Here is a 13,617-nt window from a genome sequence, read left to right as displayed (position 1 = left end):
AACAAAGGAGGAGGCTACAATGCTTGATAAGAAATGTACTCATTATCTTGCCCATGTAATTGTAACCCCTCTGTACAGTATTTTCACAATAAAAAATGAAAACATTACACCACAAAAAAAAAAGAAATTTGTAATGCCATGTGCAGTGTTAGAATAAACAGTCAATGAAGTGCTCATTAGCCACCTACCGAGGCCCAATGCAGAACAAGTCACTGACTAGGAAGACAAAAGAAGGAAGTTCTTAAAATTAAGAGCAGCACCGGACGCTGGTGGCTCACGCCTGTAATCCTAGCTACTTAGGAGGCTGAGATCTGAGGATCGTGGTTCAAAGCCAACCTGGGCAGGAAAGTCTGTGAAACTCTTATCTCCAATAAACCACCAGAAAACCGGAAGTGGCGCTGTAGCTCAAGTGGTAGAGCGCTCACCTTGAGCTGAAGAGCTGAGGGACAGCGCTTAGGCCCAGAGTTCAAGCCCCAAGACCGACCAAAAAAAAAAATTCTGAGCAGCAAATTAAAATATGCAAAAGAGTCCCTTTGCCTGGCTGTACTTCCCATCAGCCATCATCATGGTGCATAATCTAATAATTACCACCTTTGCATGTCTTATAGATGAGGAAATTGATCTGAGCTGAAAGAAAGCGTGTGTCTCCAGGAGCACTCTTTCTACCCTCTTGAAATTTCTCCCACACTCAACCAAAACTGCAGAAAGCAACCCATGCCCCCGTGCCCAGTTCTACCACATTGGCTCCTATAATTGGCCTCCACCCTGCCAAAGCATTCAGGCATTGCTACCCAGCCTTCCCCTAACCATGCTAGGCTTGTTTTTCCAGTGGGCGGCAGTCATTACCTGAATGGCAGGTTTGCCTTAATGTGGGGTTTTGTAGACATTGCTTCTGGGTTGTCATTAGTGTCCTCTGAAAATAATAATCAGCTGGCAGACCAAAGAATGACATTCCAAGAAAACTCATTATTACAAATGTTTGGAGAAGCCATGAAAAATCTGATTTGTTTTGCAGTCGGTGAGAGAAAATGCTAGCTTATATACAACCATCACCAAAGTGAGTGAACCCCGCTTGCTGGCTGGAGTGCCCAGAGTCAGGGAAGGCAGGGCTCTTCAGGGCTGGTGGAAAGAGCTTGCTAATCATTCCTACATGTGCTGAGGGCTGAACAATGGCTAGCTTTTGTGGGCACATGGCCTCCTGCTTTTCTCCCTACAGTGTTAGGAAGTTAAAAGGTTCCAGAAGAGGCTCCTCTACAGGAAACAAAGGATTTGTCTATGTCCCTCCTCTGTCCCTATACCAAACATGAATTACCCAAGATTTATGGCCTACAGGAGGAGAGGATGGCAGTCAGGTCTCCCCACTCCCATGATACCCAGAGTGATGATGACTCTGTTCTGACTCAGAACAGACTTGGCACTTCCTCCATAATTTAGAGCAGAAGGAAGAATTCTATCGCTTGACAAGCATCAGCCTGCTAACTACTTTTACAATAGCAAAGGGTTAAAACCACATCCTCTAGAAAGGCACCGGGGAGTCTTCAGGCAGCTGGCCAAAAGGAGGTGGAAGGCTGCACCTCTGAGCAGGCCAGAGACTCATCCCAGGGTCCAGAAACTGGCCAGGCTGGGTGAGAGGGACACACAAATCCCTGCAGTTGAGGAACTCCTGAAGGGAAGAGTGGGAAGTCAGAGTCTAAGACTTTGGTCCATTTTTGGTTTTTTTTTTTTAATTCTGGTACTAGGGCTTGAACTTAGGGCCTTGTGCTATCCTTTAGCTTTTCTGTTCAAGGCTGGAGCAATTTGAGCCACAGCTCCACTTCGGGCTTTTTTGCCCAGTAAGTAGAGATAAGAGTCACTGGACTTTTCTGCCCAAGCTGACTTTGAACCATGATCCTCAGATCTCAGCCTCCTGAGTAGCTAGAATGACAGGCATGAACCACTGGTGCCTGGCATCACTTCACCTCCAACGCAGCATGTAAGGGGGGCCAATTCTAAGCTACAAATAAAAGTGATTAAGTGATCTTTGCTACTCTAAAAGGATTCTGTGACACGCAAAACAGGCAAGTGTGTTCACCTGCGAGGCACAGCAGCGTGGCCTTGGGGTCTCTCCAACACGCACTCATCCCAGTTTTGTTCTGGTGCTTTCAGTAACCTCTGACATTCGCCCCAAATCATCTCACTACAAAAGGGATACAAATCTTGTCTTCTACCTCCAGGGCCTCTCTTTTTTTGTGGTCAGCACAAAAACAACAAATAACCTCCTACCCTCTACAGAGGAACTGAAGAGAGACAGAAACTACGGTGAGCCAGTCCCAGTGTGGCAGCCTCGAGCTCCAGCATGAAAGATACAGAATCCATTCACAGCAAAGTTCAAAGGAAAGGTGGGTTTCCTAAGAAGGTCAGGCAACAAGACAGAAAGGTTCCCACTTCTACACTAACAAACATTCCTTCCCCTCCCTCAATGCTGCCTCCCTTTTCAAGATGACTTGCCAAGAGTCTATTTTCATATCAATATGTATGTCTTCAAGGAGTCCAACTTATCTCCTGTGTCTTTTAACAGATCGTAAGGCAGAAAGAAAAATTGTGTCTTGGATCAATTCCTAGAAAAATCTTAAACCAGATTTTCCTGCGATATTTCAAGCCAGTCAGTGCCTGTCACTTTCATCTACTGTGGCGTCTCTCTTTTGAGATGTGTATTAAGTGGCGTGAGGAATGAAAAGATGAGACATTTGCCATTCCGGCAGCACTGGTTTCTACATTGCTGGGCTATCTACTTAAAACCTCCAGTGGAATTCTCTGGACGTTTCTGTTCTTCCAGGCCCCTCCCTTCATGTCAGAGAAGATGAGAGTGTAAGATTTCCAAGCAAAGGGCCCAGAACAAGTCTTATCAGAGAGATGTTAAAGGGGTCCAGACATCAGAAAAGGAGTTGAACTAGCAGGATTTTCAGATCTGGTTTCCCCTTAATTAAAAAAAGATTTTGAGGGCTGGGAAGGTGACTCGGTGGTAGAGTGCTTGCCTTGCCTACATGAGGCCCTGGGTTTGATTCCTCAGCACCACATAAGCAGAAAAAAACGAAAGTGGTGCTATGGCTCAAGCGGTAGAGTGCTAGCCTTGAGCTGAAGAGCTGAGGGACAGTGCCCAGAGTTCAAGCCCCATGACCAACCAAAAAAAAAAAAAAGATTTTGAGTTTACAAAGAATACAACATAATAGAGACAGAAGGTGTTAACTGTGCTTGAATGTTAGTGGAACTAACGAGCTTTCATTAGGACATACTGACCATACACACCATCTATGGCTGCTCATGAAAGAGTCAAGTAGCTCCAACACTCTCTCGGGGCATGAACTCAGGGTTTCACACTCTTGCTTGGCTTTATTTTACTCAAGGCTGGCACAGTACCACCTGAGCCATACCTCCACTTCCATCAATAGTCTCTCTCCTTCCATCTACCCTTTAGAGAAAAACATTTTTCAATAGATATCAGAACAGAAACAAAGGAGTTGAAATTACAGCAGGTACAGTAGACCTATCTGTATTTATTGTCTGTGCCCCAGGAATGGAGGAACAGCACTAAATCTTTACCAGAGTAGGAAAAAACCTTGGGCTCATCACACTGCATACCATGAACACACATCATTAGCAAGCTATCTAAAGAAAGGTATGATCATTAAAAGACTGAAAAGTAAGCCAATGTCTCTAAATCTTACTATGCAGAAGGCTGGGATTGGAGGATGGCAGTTTGAGGTCAACCATGCAGGAACGTTCATTAGATTCTATCTCCAAACTCACCAGGAATAAGCAGGGCTGAAGACATAGTCGAAGTGGAATAGTATTGGCAGAGCTATTACTAGGGCCATGAGTTCAAACCCCAGTACCCCCCCCACACACACACAAATATACTGTAAAATGTCTGCTTTCCCAAATCCCAGATAATCCAGGCTTATGGCAACAATTAAGAATCAGATAAAGAACATATTTTAGCTTTTACTTTTAAAATTGTCGTTTCTCAAATGCTTTCCAAGACAATTGGTCAGCTATGGTTCATCAAGCCATGTGTTATGCCCTTCAAAGAACACAGTAAGTAGGACAGTAGCTGAGCCCCAAAACCAAGTTTTCTCTAGGAGTGGGGGAGGGGAGGGATTGCCTTACCTTCCCCTCAATAGAAAGAGCACGAGCACCCCCTACTGGCAGGAGAGACAATGTAGGCCTGCATTTGATAGATTTCTTTCCCGGTCAAAACTGAAAATCAGACAAAAATGGAGTCACACAATCCCCTAAAAGAAAGCCAAGTACAAAAAGTAATAATAATAATACCAAGTACACACAATTGTTGCCCAAAGAGTAACAGCAATTTGAAATGCAAGAACTGTGTGTCACACATACACAGAGAAGGACTGCCAAAATGGCATAGCTGAATTTTCTAAAACGCTCCTTACTCCCACTTCAAAAAAAAATTTTTTTTAACTTCAACTTTTTACATCAACTCACAGAATACAAAGTCTTGTGAAGATAAAGAGCTCTATGATTCATCTAAGACAGAATTCTGGCCAAGAATGTTGTTTCCAATAGACAACCATACGATATTGTCACTCTTCTCTCTTAGTGGCAATTTTGTATGGCTTGGTCACAAGATAATTAGTCCAAAAACAAAGGACCAAGATTTCCAGGACTGCCAGAAGACTCCTCATCTTCCCTGGTTGGTGCAGTGATTAAAGGCCTCAGATTCAGGACATTAAACCCTCAGGGCCTCCTCAGAACAACTGGTAAGAACAGACATTTATAGCAATTCTGCACCATAGGACATACCAACTTGTAAGGAATTAGGGTGCCTTTATAACAACATCCTAATAAAGAAGTTTCCAGAAGGAAGAGATTTTTTTAAAATCATGACCTTGTTATTTCCTCACTCTCTGAGGTTCAGCAGAGCAGGGCTGACTGTTGATAGGTGAGGTAAAAGCCCCAGAGACTAGAACCACGAGGACAGAATGGGGACTGTGCTGCTGAGTAGGCCAGTGGCAATTGAGGACTAGAAAGCTGCAGACAGTGTCCCAGACAATATTGAGAGACCTCTGATTTGAAATTGGAAGAGCCTGAGAAACAAAAGCATTGGAAAATGGGTATTACCAAGCAAATGGTGCATCTGAAGTTTGCGATAAAACCCTCATAAATATGGACTTCATGATGGTGAAGGCCTATGTAATAAACATCTCTGATGGCCCATTTTCAGAGACACATTAGCTACAAGAGTCCCAAAATCCACAGAGTTAAAGGAAACGAAAAAAGAAAAGAAAAATGGTAGGGCTGCAAGTCAGTTGCATGCGCGCGCGCGCGCGCGCACACACACACACACACACACACAGGATTTGAGTGGACCCTAAAGGCAAACTCAAGGTCAAATGGAGAACAAGATTGGGTGGCCACATCCTAGCTAATCCAACACATTAATATGTTTCTTTAAATGTCCACATGACTTAAAGCATGGTCTCTAGGTTATGTACACAAAAAACAATGACTCCTTATTACTCAGCTAAGAGAAACAGTCGGAATAAATTCTGTCTTTGGAGACAGAAACACACAGTAAATGCCTGATACAACTGAAGCCTGGATCAGTTCACACCCAGGTGGTTCCAATATGCAGTTGAAAGTTGGGAATCTCTGGCTGAAAGGTTTCTCTTGAATTGAGAGATAATTCAATATAAAATTGGAGGTGGGAATGGGAAGAGACCACTCAACTCTGAAAGACAAATCACCCAGCAGAGGGAGCCAGAGCTAAAACGTACTTTTCCAAAACCTTAACGTGTGTGTGTGGGGGGGGGGGGGGGGAGGAGTTGTTTGTTTTGGGTTTTATCTTTTTAGTACTGGGATTTGCACTCAGCTTTGAACTTGCTAGGCAAGTATCCTACTACTTGAGCGACACTTCCAGCCCTTTTCGCTCTGGGCATTTTGAAATGGGGCAGGCTTGCCTGGACTACAATGCTCTTATTTACACCCCATGCCACAGCTAGGATGATAGCTATGTACCACTTGTGCCCAGCTATTGGTTGAGATGGAGGTCTCACTAGCTTCCTTCCCCCCACCCCATGGCCATGAACCACTATCCTTCCATTCTCAGCCCCTTGGGTAGTGAGGATTACAGCATGAGTCACTGCATCCAACTGTAACAAGACTTAAAGAGCACAAACGATACATTAATTCCTAAAAGGTTACAGTATGAGTTAGCTTACATCTCTTGACCCCAGATCCTGTGTTGTTTTGGTTTGGGTTTTTGGTTTGTTTTCAGGACAAAGCTTACAAATGATGCTTTCATGTTTTTACCTACAGAAACATGCAATCAAATTTCTTCTTCGGGTCCTTGATGACCTTTTAGTGAAGTTGGAGAGAGTTTATCCCATTCTTCACATAGTCCATTTCATGGGAAGTGCTATCAGACATCACCGTGCTGTGTGTATCATGTGGTTGTGGTATTATACTTGAACAAAGGGCAAGATGGGTGGAAGATTTCCCTAAGAACCTCCTGGAGTCGCTGCACTTTGTACACTTACTCACTCAACACACATTGGCTGGCAAAGGACCATCCTCAGATTTCCAGGGTCAGGAGCTGAAGGGAAGGGAGCCTTAGCAAGACACTCACAGTCTAGCCATTCCCGATGGAAGTGTTGCTGTCAGTGTCCATTTGTTGTTATCCAGTGCATCTCTGTCTCAGGCTGACCACACAGCCATCAGAGCAATGACCCTGTTCAATATGGGGAAAGACCTGAACAGCATTTTCCTGAGGAATATGGGAGTAACTTCAGTACCAATAACTATCTCTTGTGATAAGAAGGCCGCATCTGCCAGATGGTGTTTGTTGCACAGTCTTCCGCCACCTCTTCTAGTTTCTGCTGAGTCTTTCCTTGTGTAGGACTCCATCTACCTTCGGGGCTATAAGCTGGCCCAGCTGCTCAGAAGAAGACAGACGTGCTCGTGTTTGTACCTCAAATTTTATTTTTCTTTTCCTTTGTTCTTTGAGAGACTGACTGGTTTTGATTGAGAGAAAGTTTTCATTATAAATGCAAACCATTGGCTGATAGTTTCTCCTTTATTATTATTTTAATTGTGCAGATTTCTGGAGTACGATGTGATAATTTAGTACATGTTAAATCATCCCAAGTTCCAACCCCCAACTCGGGAAGTTAGGCACTTCACTCTGAATCGTTGCTAGTTTGTTGTTTGTTGTTATTGTTGATTTTTGGTTTGGGGTTTGTTTGTTTTCTTGCTAGTCCTAGGGCTTGAACTCAGGGTCTGGGTACTATCCTTGGGTTTCTTTATGCTCATGGCTAGCTCTCTACCATTTGAGCCACAGAGCCACTTCCAGCTTTTTCTGAGTAGTTTACTAGAGATCAGAGTCTCACAGACTTTCCTTCCCTGGGCTGGCTCCAGACCACAATCCTCAGATCTCAGCCTCCTGAGAGGCTGGGATTACAGGCATGAGCCACAAGCACTCAGCTGTCTTTTTTAAACTTTCATATAATTTCTTTGCATTCAAATCTGTGTGTGTGTGTGTGTGTGTGTGTGTGTGTGTGTGTGTGTATTCTGCTACTGAAACTATTTCCCCATCTCAGTAAATGAAAGGGGAAAAAAAAGATACATGGGGATGCAGGGAAGTGGTGCATTCATTCATTTCAAATGTACACTGAGCCAAGTGGCTCCATCTGCATTCATACCCCTGATAGGACTGTCCCCCACCCCAGACTTCTGGACGATTCTTCCTCATCAGTTTTCATTCAAATATCTGTCTCTGTTCCAGCAAGGGTCCAGCTCGTTTCTCTATAAAAATGACCTCTCCCAGTCCTCTCCAGCCCCCTTCATTTGTCTTTTCCGACACAAGCTAGCCTTCTGCATTGAAGCTAAATTCCACCAGGGCAGGAACTTCTGTTTTCTCACTACTGTATCCCTCTGGCCCACAGCAGGGCCTGGTACCTACCCACTTCCATCTGTGCATATTTGTGAATGAGTGAGAAAGAGCATCAAGTACTCCAGAGGACTTGCTTACTCTTGGACCTTCTACTCCAAAGTCATTTGCTGTGTGTTGTCAGCTATTAGCCTGAGGGCTCCCTCCTCAAAATCCCCAGATCTTTTCAACACATACGAATTCATAGATCCTGATTCATTGATCAGCTTCTCCTGTGGGCTGCAGTCTCGTTGGTATCCTGGACTGTAGGTTGGTGATTTATGGGTCCTGTCATGGCATCAGATTCTTTAGAATAAGAACATGGGTCGCTGAGGACCCGAGGCCAGAGCAGAGGGCCTCCATGTCACCGGTGAGGCCTGTCATGAGCCATCATCACCATGCACAGAGAGAAGTGGGCTCCGCTGCTTCCCATTCACTCTTCATTTCCCCAGGATCATGAATCCCAGATTGTCTCATATGCCCTTATTTTTTCAATCATGAATGTATTTTTTCCTATCCCTTTCCATGTTCCCATCTTTTTCAAATATTAAGATAATAATTTTCAGCTAACAGGTAAGTCAGTAGGGGTATCATAACTTCTTTAAAAATTAGGACTCCTTGCCTTGTGAAATGGTGCTTTCTCATCGGCCTCCACTTGACAAAAATCAAAGCATTCCAGATGAAAACACTCGGCCAGTTTTGCAACACCTTGCCAAAACCATTACCACCAACTCGGTGATTCTTAGACTCCCGGTCGGATATCCAAATCCCCAGGAAAGCCTAAGGCAGGGGTTGCATGTGGGGTGATCTGATGGTGTGGTCCGGGGACCACTCTGAGTTCCTTTGCTTTCCCTAACTCTCCAGTAGGCCAAGGTGCCAGTAAATGGTTTAGATTCCTTTCCTTACCATCTGCCAAGATAACCAGCTGCTGAGTACAGGATTATAGCCCTTCTCAAACTTCAAAACATACCCAAAAAATCCAGCAATGTAGTTCAACTGAAAGTGCTTGTTCAACAGGTAAGGTGGGAAGAGCCCAAAGTCGGCATGGCTAGCCAGCTTCCGGTGATGCTCATGTTACTGATCCAGACTCTGAGTTGGAGCCATGACAAATTACACTGAGTAGATAAGTGTTAAAGTGCAGTGTTTGAAACTGAGGACTATAAAAAACAAAAAAACTTCTAATGTCCTTTTACTCTTTGTGCATCTTTCTGACAAAATAGAAACCAGTTAACATATTAACTTTCACCTGTATAAAATTCCATCGTGAATGGGCCTGCTGACTCATCGGCACTGCCCGGAAGTTACCCAAGGTCTATTCAGACAGCCAGGCAGTAGTGAACTGGAGGGAGGGCTAAGAGGGTGGAGCTGTTTATAGGTACTGATGGAGGAACTTGTCCTTTGATGAGCAGTGTTTTGTTCCAGGGTGACTGCACTTACTCTTGCACCGACATCCTGCTTCTAACATATGATTGAGTCTATTTCTCCCAAGACCTGTTTTCTCTTCATTTGCCACTATCCTTAGGCTATAAAGAGACTGTAGTGCTGAGGAAAAGAGAAAGAATATAAGCTCTCCCCAAAAGTTGCCCGATTTACTTATCCTCTTACACCTGTAGGTGAACAGCCAGTAGAGGATTAGGGAAGGGCTGGCCAGTTCCATAATTTAGAGGGTCCGAATTAGAAATGCAGGACCCTTTGTCTAAAAAGTGTTAGGAATTGCAATGCTGTAGCCGCAGGGCATTAATCCCAACTCCAGGTTCTAAAGTCAAATGCCCTGGAGGTTGACCCTCAGGTGGGAATTTAGCCAGCAAAAAGAGCACACAAATTTGGAAAAATCTCTCTCTCCTCTCTTCTCTTTGTCTCTCTCCCTTTCGTATTTGTTTACTTTTTTTATTGTTATTATAAAGGTGATGTACAGAGGGACAGAGGGGTTACAGTTACATAAGTAAAGAGTATATTTCTTTTTGGACAACGTCACCCCTTCTCTCACTTATGTATTTCTTTTGTGCCAGGAAAAAAAAACAAAACAAAACAAAATGAGGTGGGAATAATGATGCTATTCATTACATGGTTGAATTTAAAACATGCTCCCACCTCATCTCTGACCTGCCTTTCTTCATTTTTGGCTAAATAGTTCAACCTTCTGATTAAGTAAAACCTAACTAGATTCCACTGATTCCAAGAAGGGCTACCCTGAAGTCTACCTTTGGTCTGACTACGATAAGATGGATTATCTACCCTGTGATAAGGAAATGCACTGCACAAATATGATTAGAGGGAAGGGCATACAATCTCCCCAATGACAAGATTTCCAGGTCATCAGACTTCTCCCAACCTGGATGTCTCCTCACAGAGCATGTCACATTCTCCTGATTTAGGAGATGTGGATGGGACACAGGGAATGGCCACAGCAGGGCCAAGGACCACTTAAAATTAAGCAGAGCTTTGGATAGGGATTAAATGTCAACATAAATTTCAGAAAAGATAAGCCATAATGCAAGCATTAGCATTGATTTTTCATACCCAAGTTTTCCTAAAACCTGTTAAGGACTCCTAGAAAGCGTTTTTCTCAAATCCACATCCACTCATTTCAAGTTCCATCCTAAGCTTTGCCACATATTTTCAGTACGGAGCTCTTTCAATCAATTTTTTTTGTATGGGGTTTTTATTTTCCACTGCTTCCATGTACACACATTAAAAATTAATGGCATAAAACTCCCACTGATCTGAGATGTAAACCCATCTGTCACTGTTGTTCTGAGAAACTAATCAATAATACATCTCTTCATCTCACTGGCTCTATCTATAGTGCCTTGCACTAAGACTGTTCTGGGACCAGTGATCATCCATACATCTTAGAGCATCCATTTCAATTTTATGCTACTAGGAACCAAAAAAAATTTTTAAAGACATTAAAAGAGTAGATAGTTAATGACAGAGTGCAAAATAGGATGTACTGAACAGATTGGCCGATTAAGTAGTGTTTTATTGAGGGGATGGGTGGGGTCGGGAGAAATGGGGGAGAATTATAGAAAATGACATTGACCAAGATGCATGGTACTCATTAATTGATATGCCAACTTAAACCCCCTTTGTGCAACTTTTAAAAAATAGTAATCTAATTGAAAATTTCGTTCCTCCAACAGGGTGGTGCTCCTAAGACTGCTTTCCTGTCATGTGAAGGGCAAAAAAACACATCAATTTAGAGGGCAAATATTATGCTTTCCATGTTTGTATTGTTGCTATAGACAATCCATTAACCTGTGCACACACCAGCTTTCTCATTTTCTCATTCTTCTCCAGGAGAGGAATGGCTTATGAGGTTTTCAGAATCTCTTCCAAATATGCTAGCTAGTATAGTTCTTATTCAAGAATGAGCATGGTGAAAGATAAAAAACATATGGTGAGTAATTGCCACTTACTTGTTCCAGAAACAGTAAATTTATGTTATCCTATAACTATAGAAGTATATCCTAAAACTAAATCACTGATCATTTTCCCTTCAAATAGCATCCAAAAGAGTCCAGCATTAATTGGTAACTATCACTTAATGTTAATATTTAGCTAACAGTATTCTGACCAATAGTTAATATCTTCTGGAACCTTTGCCAATTGCACTCAATAACCATATAGACTACAATTTTAGGTTACTGAAATGCACAAAAGGCTCAGGTACATAATAATGCAGAGAGAGGAAGCCAGATGGCACCTTCTCCCAGTAACTATGGTCTTCCAGTCTGAGCAGAGATGTGACTGGTGTTTGAGACCAAGTCAACTCCAATTACAGTGGTATGGAAAAGTAATACGAGAATCAAAAAAGTTGATAGAAATCCAGACAATCCAGCACTCTTCTTCCTACGGTCTTCTCTACAGAAGTCCATCGAAGGCTCTGAATATTTTTCCATGAGCTTATTTTTGTATTTTTTTCCTGAGACAGAGATAATTTTCAAGTTTTTTAAGTATGAGAATGTTCCATTGCTTTTTTTCTACCTGATTTGAAAGGCACAACCAGTCTCTCTATATAGTAGTGTCTGAGCTCTCTGGGTTAATTCACTGGTTTATTCACATACTATAATATAGGGTCATGTGAAGAGCAAAAGTACAAAATTAGAAAATGCAATGTGTGTTATTACTTGGCTGATGTCAAAAGCTAATTGTTTATTTGCCCCCCCTTTCAGTCAAGGACCTTGGGACAATTTAACTCCATTTAACTCTGCTCATGTCCTTCTGATTCTCATTTAGTTTAATTCTATCTTGTTTTTCTTCAGAATATGTATTAGTAGAACTCCTTTATCCAGGAAGGATCTGTTCCAGACCTCCCCACTGGATCCTGAAAACCATAAGTAGATAGTATGGAACCCTATATCACATATATCTTGCATTTCTTCTATGCCCTGCAGCATGGCCATGTGGTAGCAGAGTTTATCTTTCCTTCCACATTTCATGCTCTGGTGCCTCCTTTGCATCAATATTCTTGCGCTTCCGGTCCATTATTAAGTGAAATAAGGATTACTTCACCACAACCGTGATACCTCAACTGTTGATCAGATCACGGAGATGATCACTAGGTAACTGAAAGGGAAGTAGCATATACTACATGGGAACTCCGGACAAAGGGAAAATTCAAATCCCCCATAGAATGAAGAGGAACGGCATGAGATTTCATCTCATTTCATCGCTTTAAAGTAGCAAACACCTTGAAAAGTTTCAAGTGATGTATTTCTGTGAATTTTCCACTTTAAAATGACTTTGAGATTGGGTAACATTATAATACTTAACTGATTATAATACTTAATTTTACAGCTGATGTTCATTGAGGTTTGGTCCCATACTTAAGCACTGTTATTGTTCACCATCCTTTTTCACATCTCAAATCTCAACTCTTCCATCAGGAAGCCCCTTCCTTCTGTCCAAAATAGATCCCCATAGACTTCTTTCACTGGAAACATAAAAGCTGATAGCAGACTCATTTTCTGTTATCCTGAAAATGTCTTTATGTTGCTCTCCTTCAAAAATAATGTCACTGCTAGGGTATTTATTTTACCAGTTCTTTTCTCCCAGCACATTGATAACATTGTCTATTGTAGTCAAGCTGCTCTCTTTTTTTTCTTTTTCCTTTTTTTATTGTTAGTCATGTGGCTTGAACTCAGGACCTGAGCACTGTTCCTGAGCTCTTCAGCTCAAGGCTAGCACTCTACCACTTTGAGCCACAGCACCACTTCCAGTTTTCTGGTGGTTAATTAGAGATAAGAGTCTCATAGACTTTCCTGCCTGGGCTGGCTTTGAACTATAATCCTCAGATCTCAGCCTCCTAAGTAGCCTGGATTACAGACAGGAGCCACTGGTGCCCGGCTTCAAGCTGCTCTTAAGGAATCACCGGTCATACTCACTGACATGCTTTTGTTGATGATCTTTATTTTCTCTTCCTACTTGCAAGAAGGTATCTTTATGACTTTGATTGTGATTGCATAGTTGTCAGTTATTTGTAGACCCTTTCCTTGAAATTCATTAGTTCTCCTTAATATAAGAACTTGTCTTTTTTTTAATTTACTTTATTGTTATTATAGAGGTGATATACAGAGGGATTACAATTACATGAGTCAGGTAATGAGTACATTTCCTTTTGTACAGTATCTTCTGTACCCCATTCTCTCCCAGTCCCTCCCTCCTGTCCCCACCCATGAGTTGTATAA

The sequence above is a fragment of the Dipodomys ordii genome, unplaced genomic scaffold, assembly GCF_000151885.1.
Source record: "Dipodomys ordii isolate 6190 unplaced genomic scaffold, Dord_2.0 Scaffold7, whole genome shotgun sequence".
In the NCBI taxonomy this organism is placed as follows: domain Eukaryota; kingdom Metazoa; phylum Chordata; class Mammalia; order Rodentia; family Heteromyidae; genus Dipodomys; species Dipodomys ordii.
The sequence above is the reverse complement of the archived record's forward strand: the minus strand, read 5'-3'. Positions refer to the sequence as shown.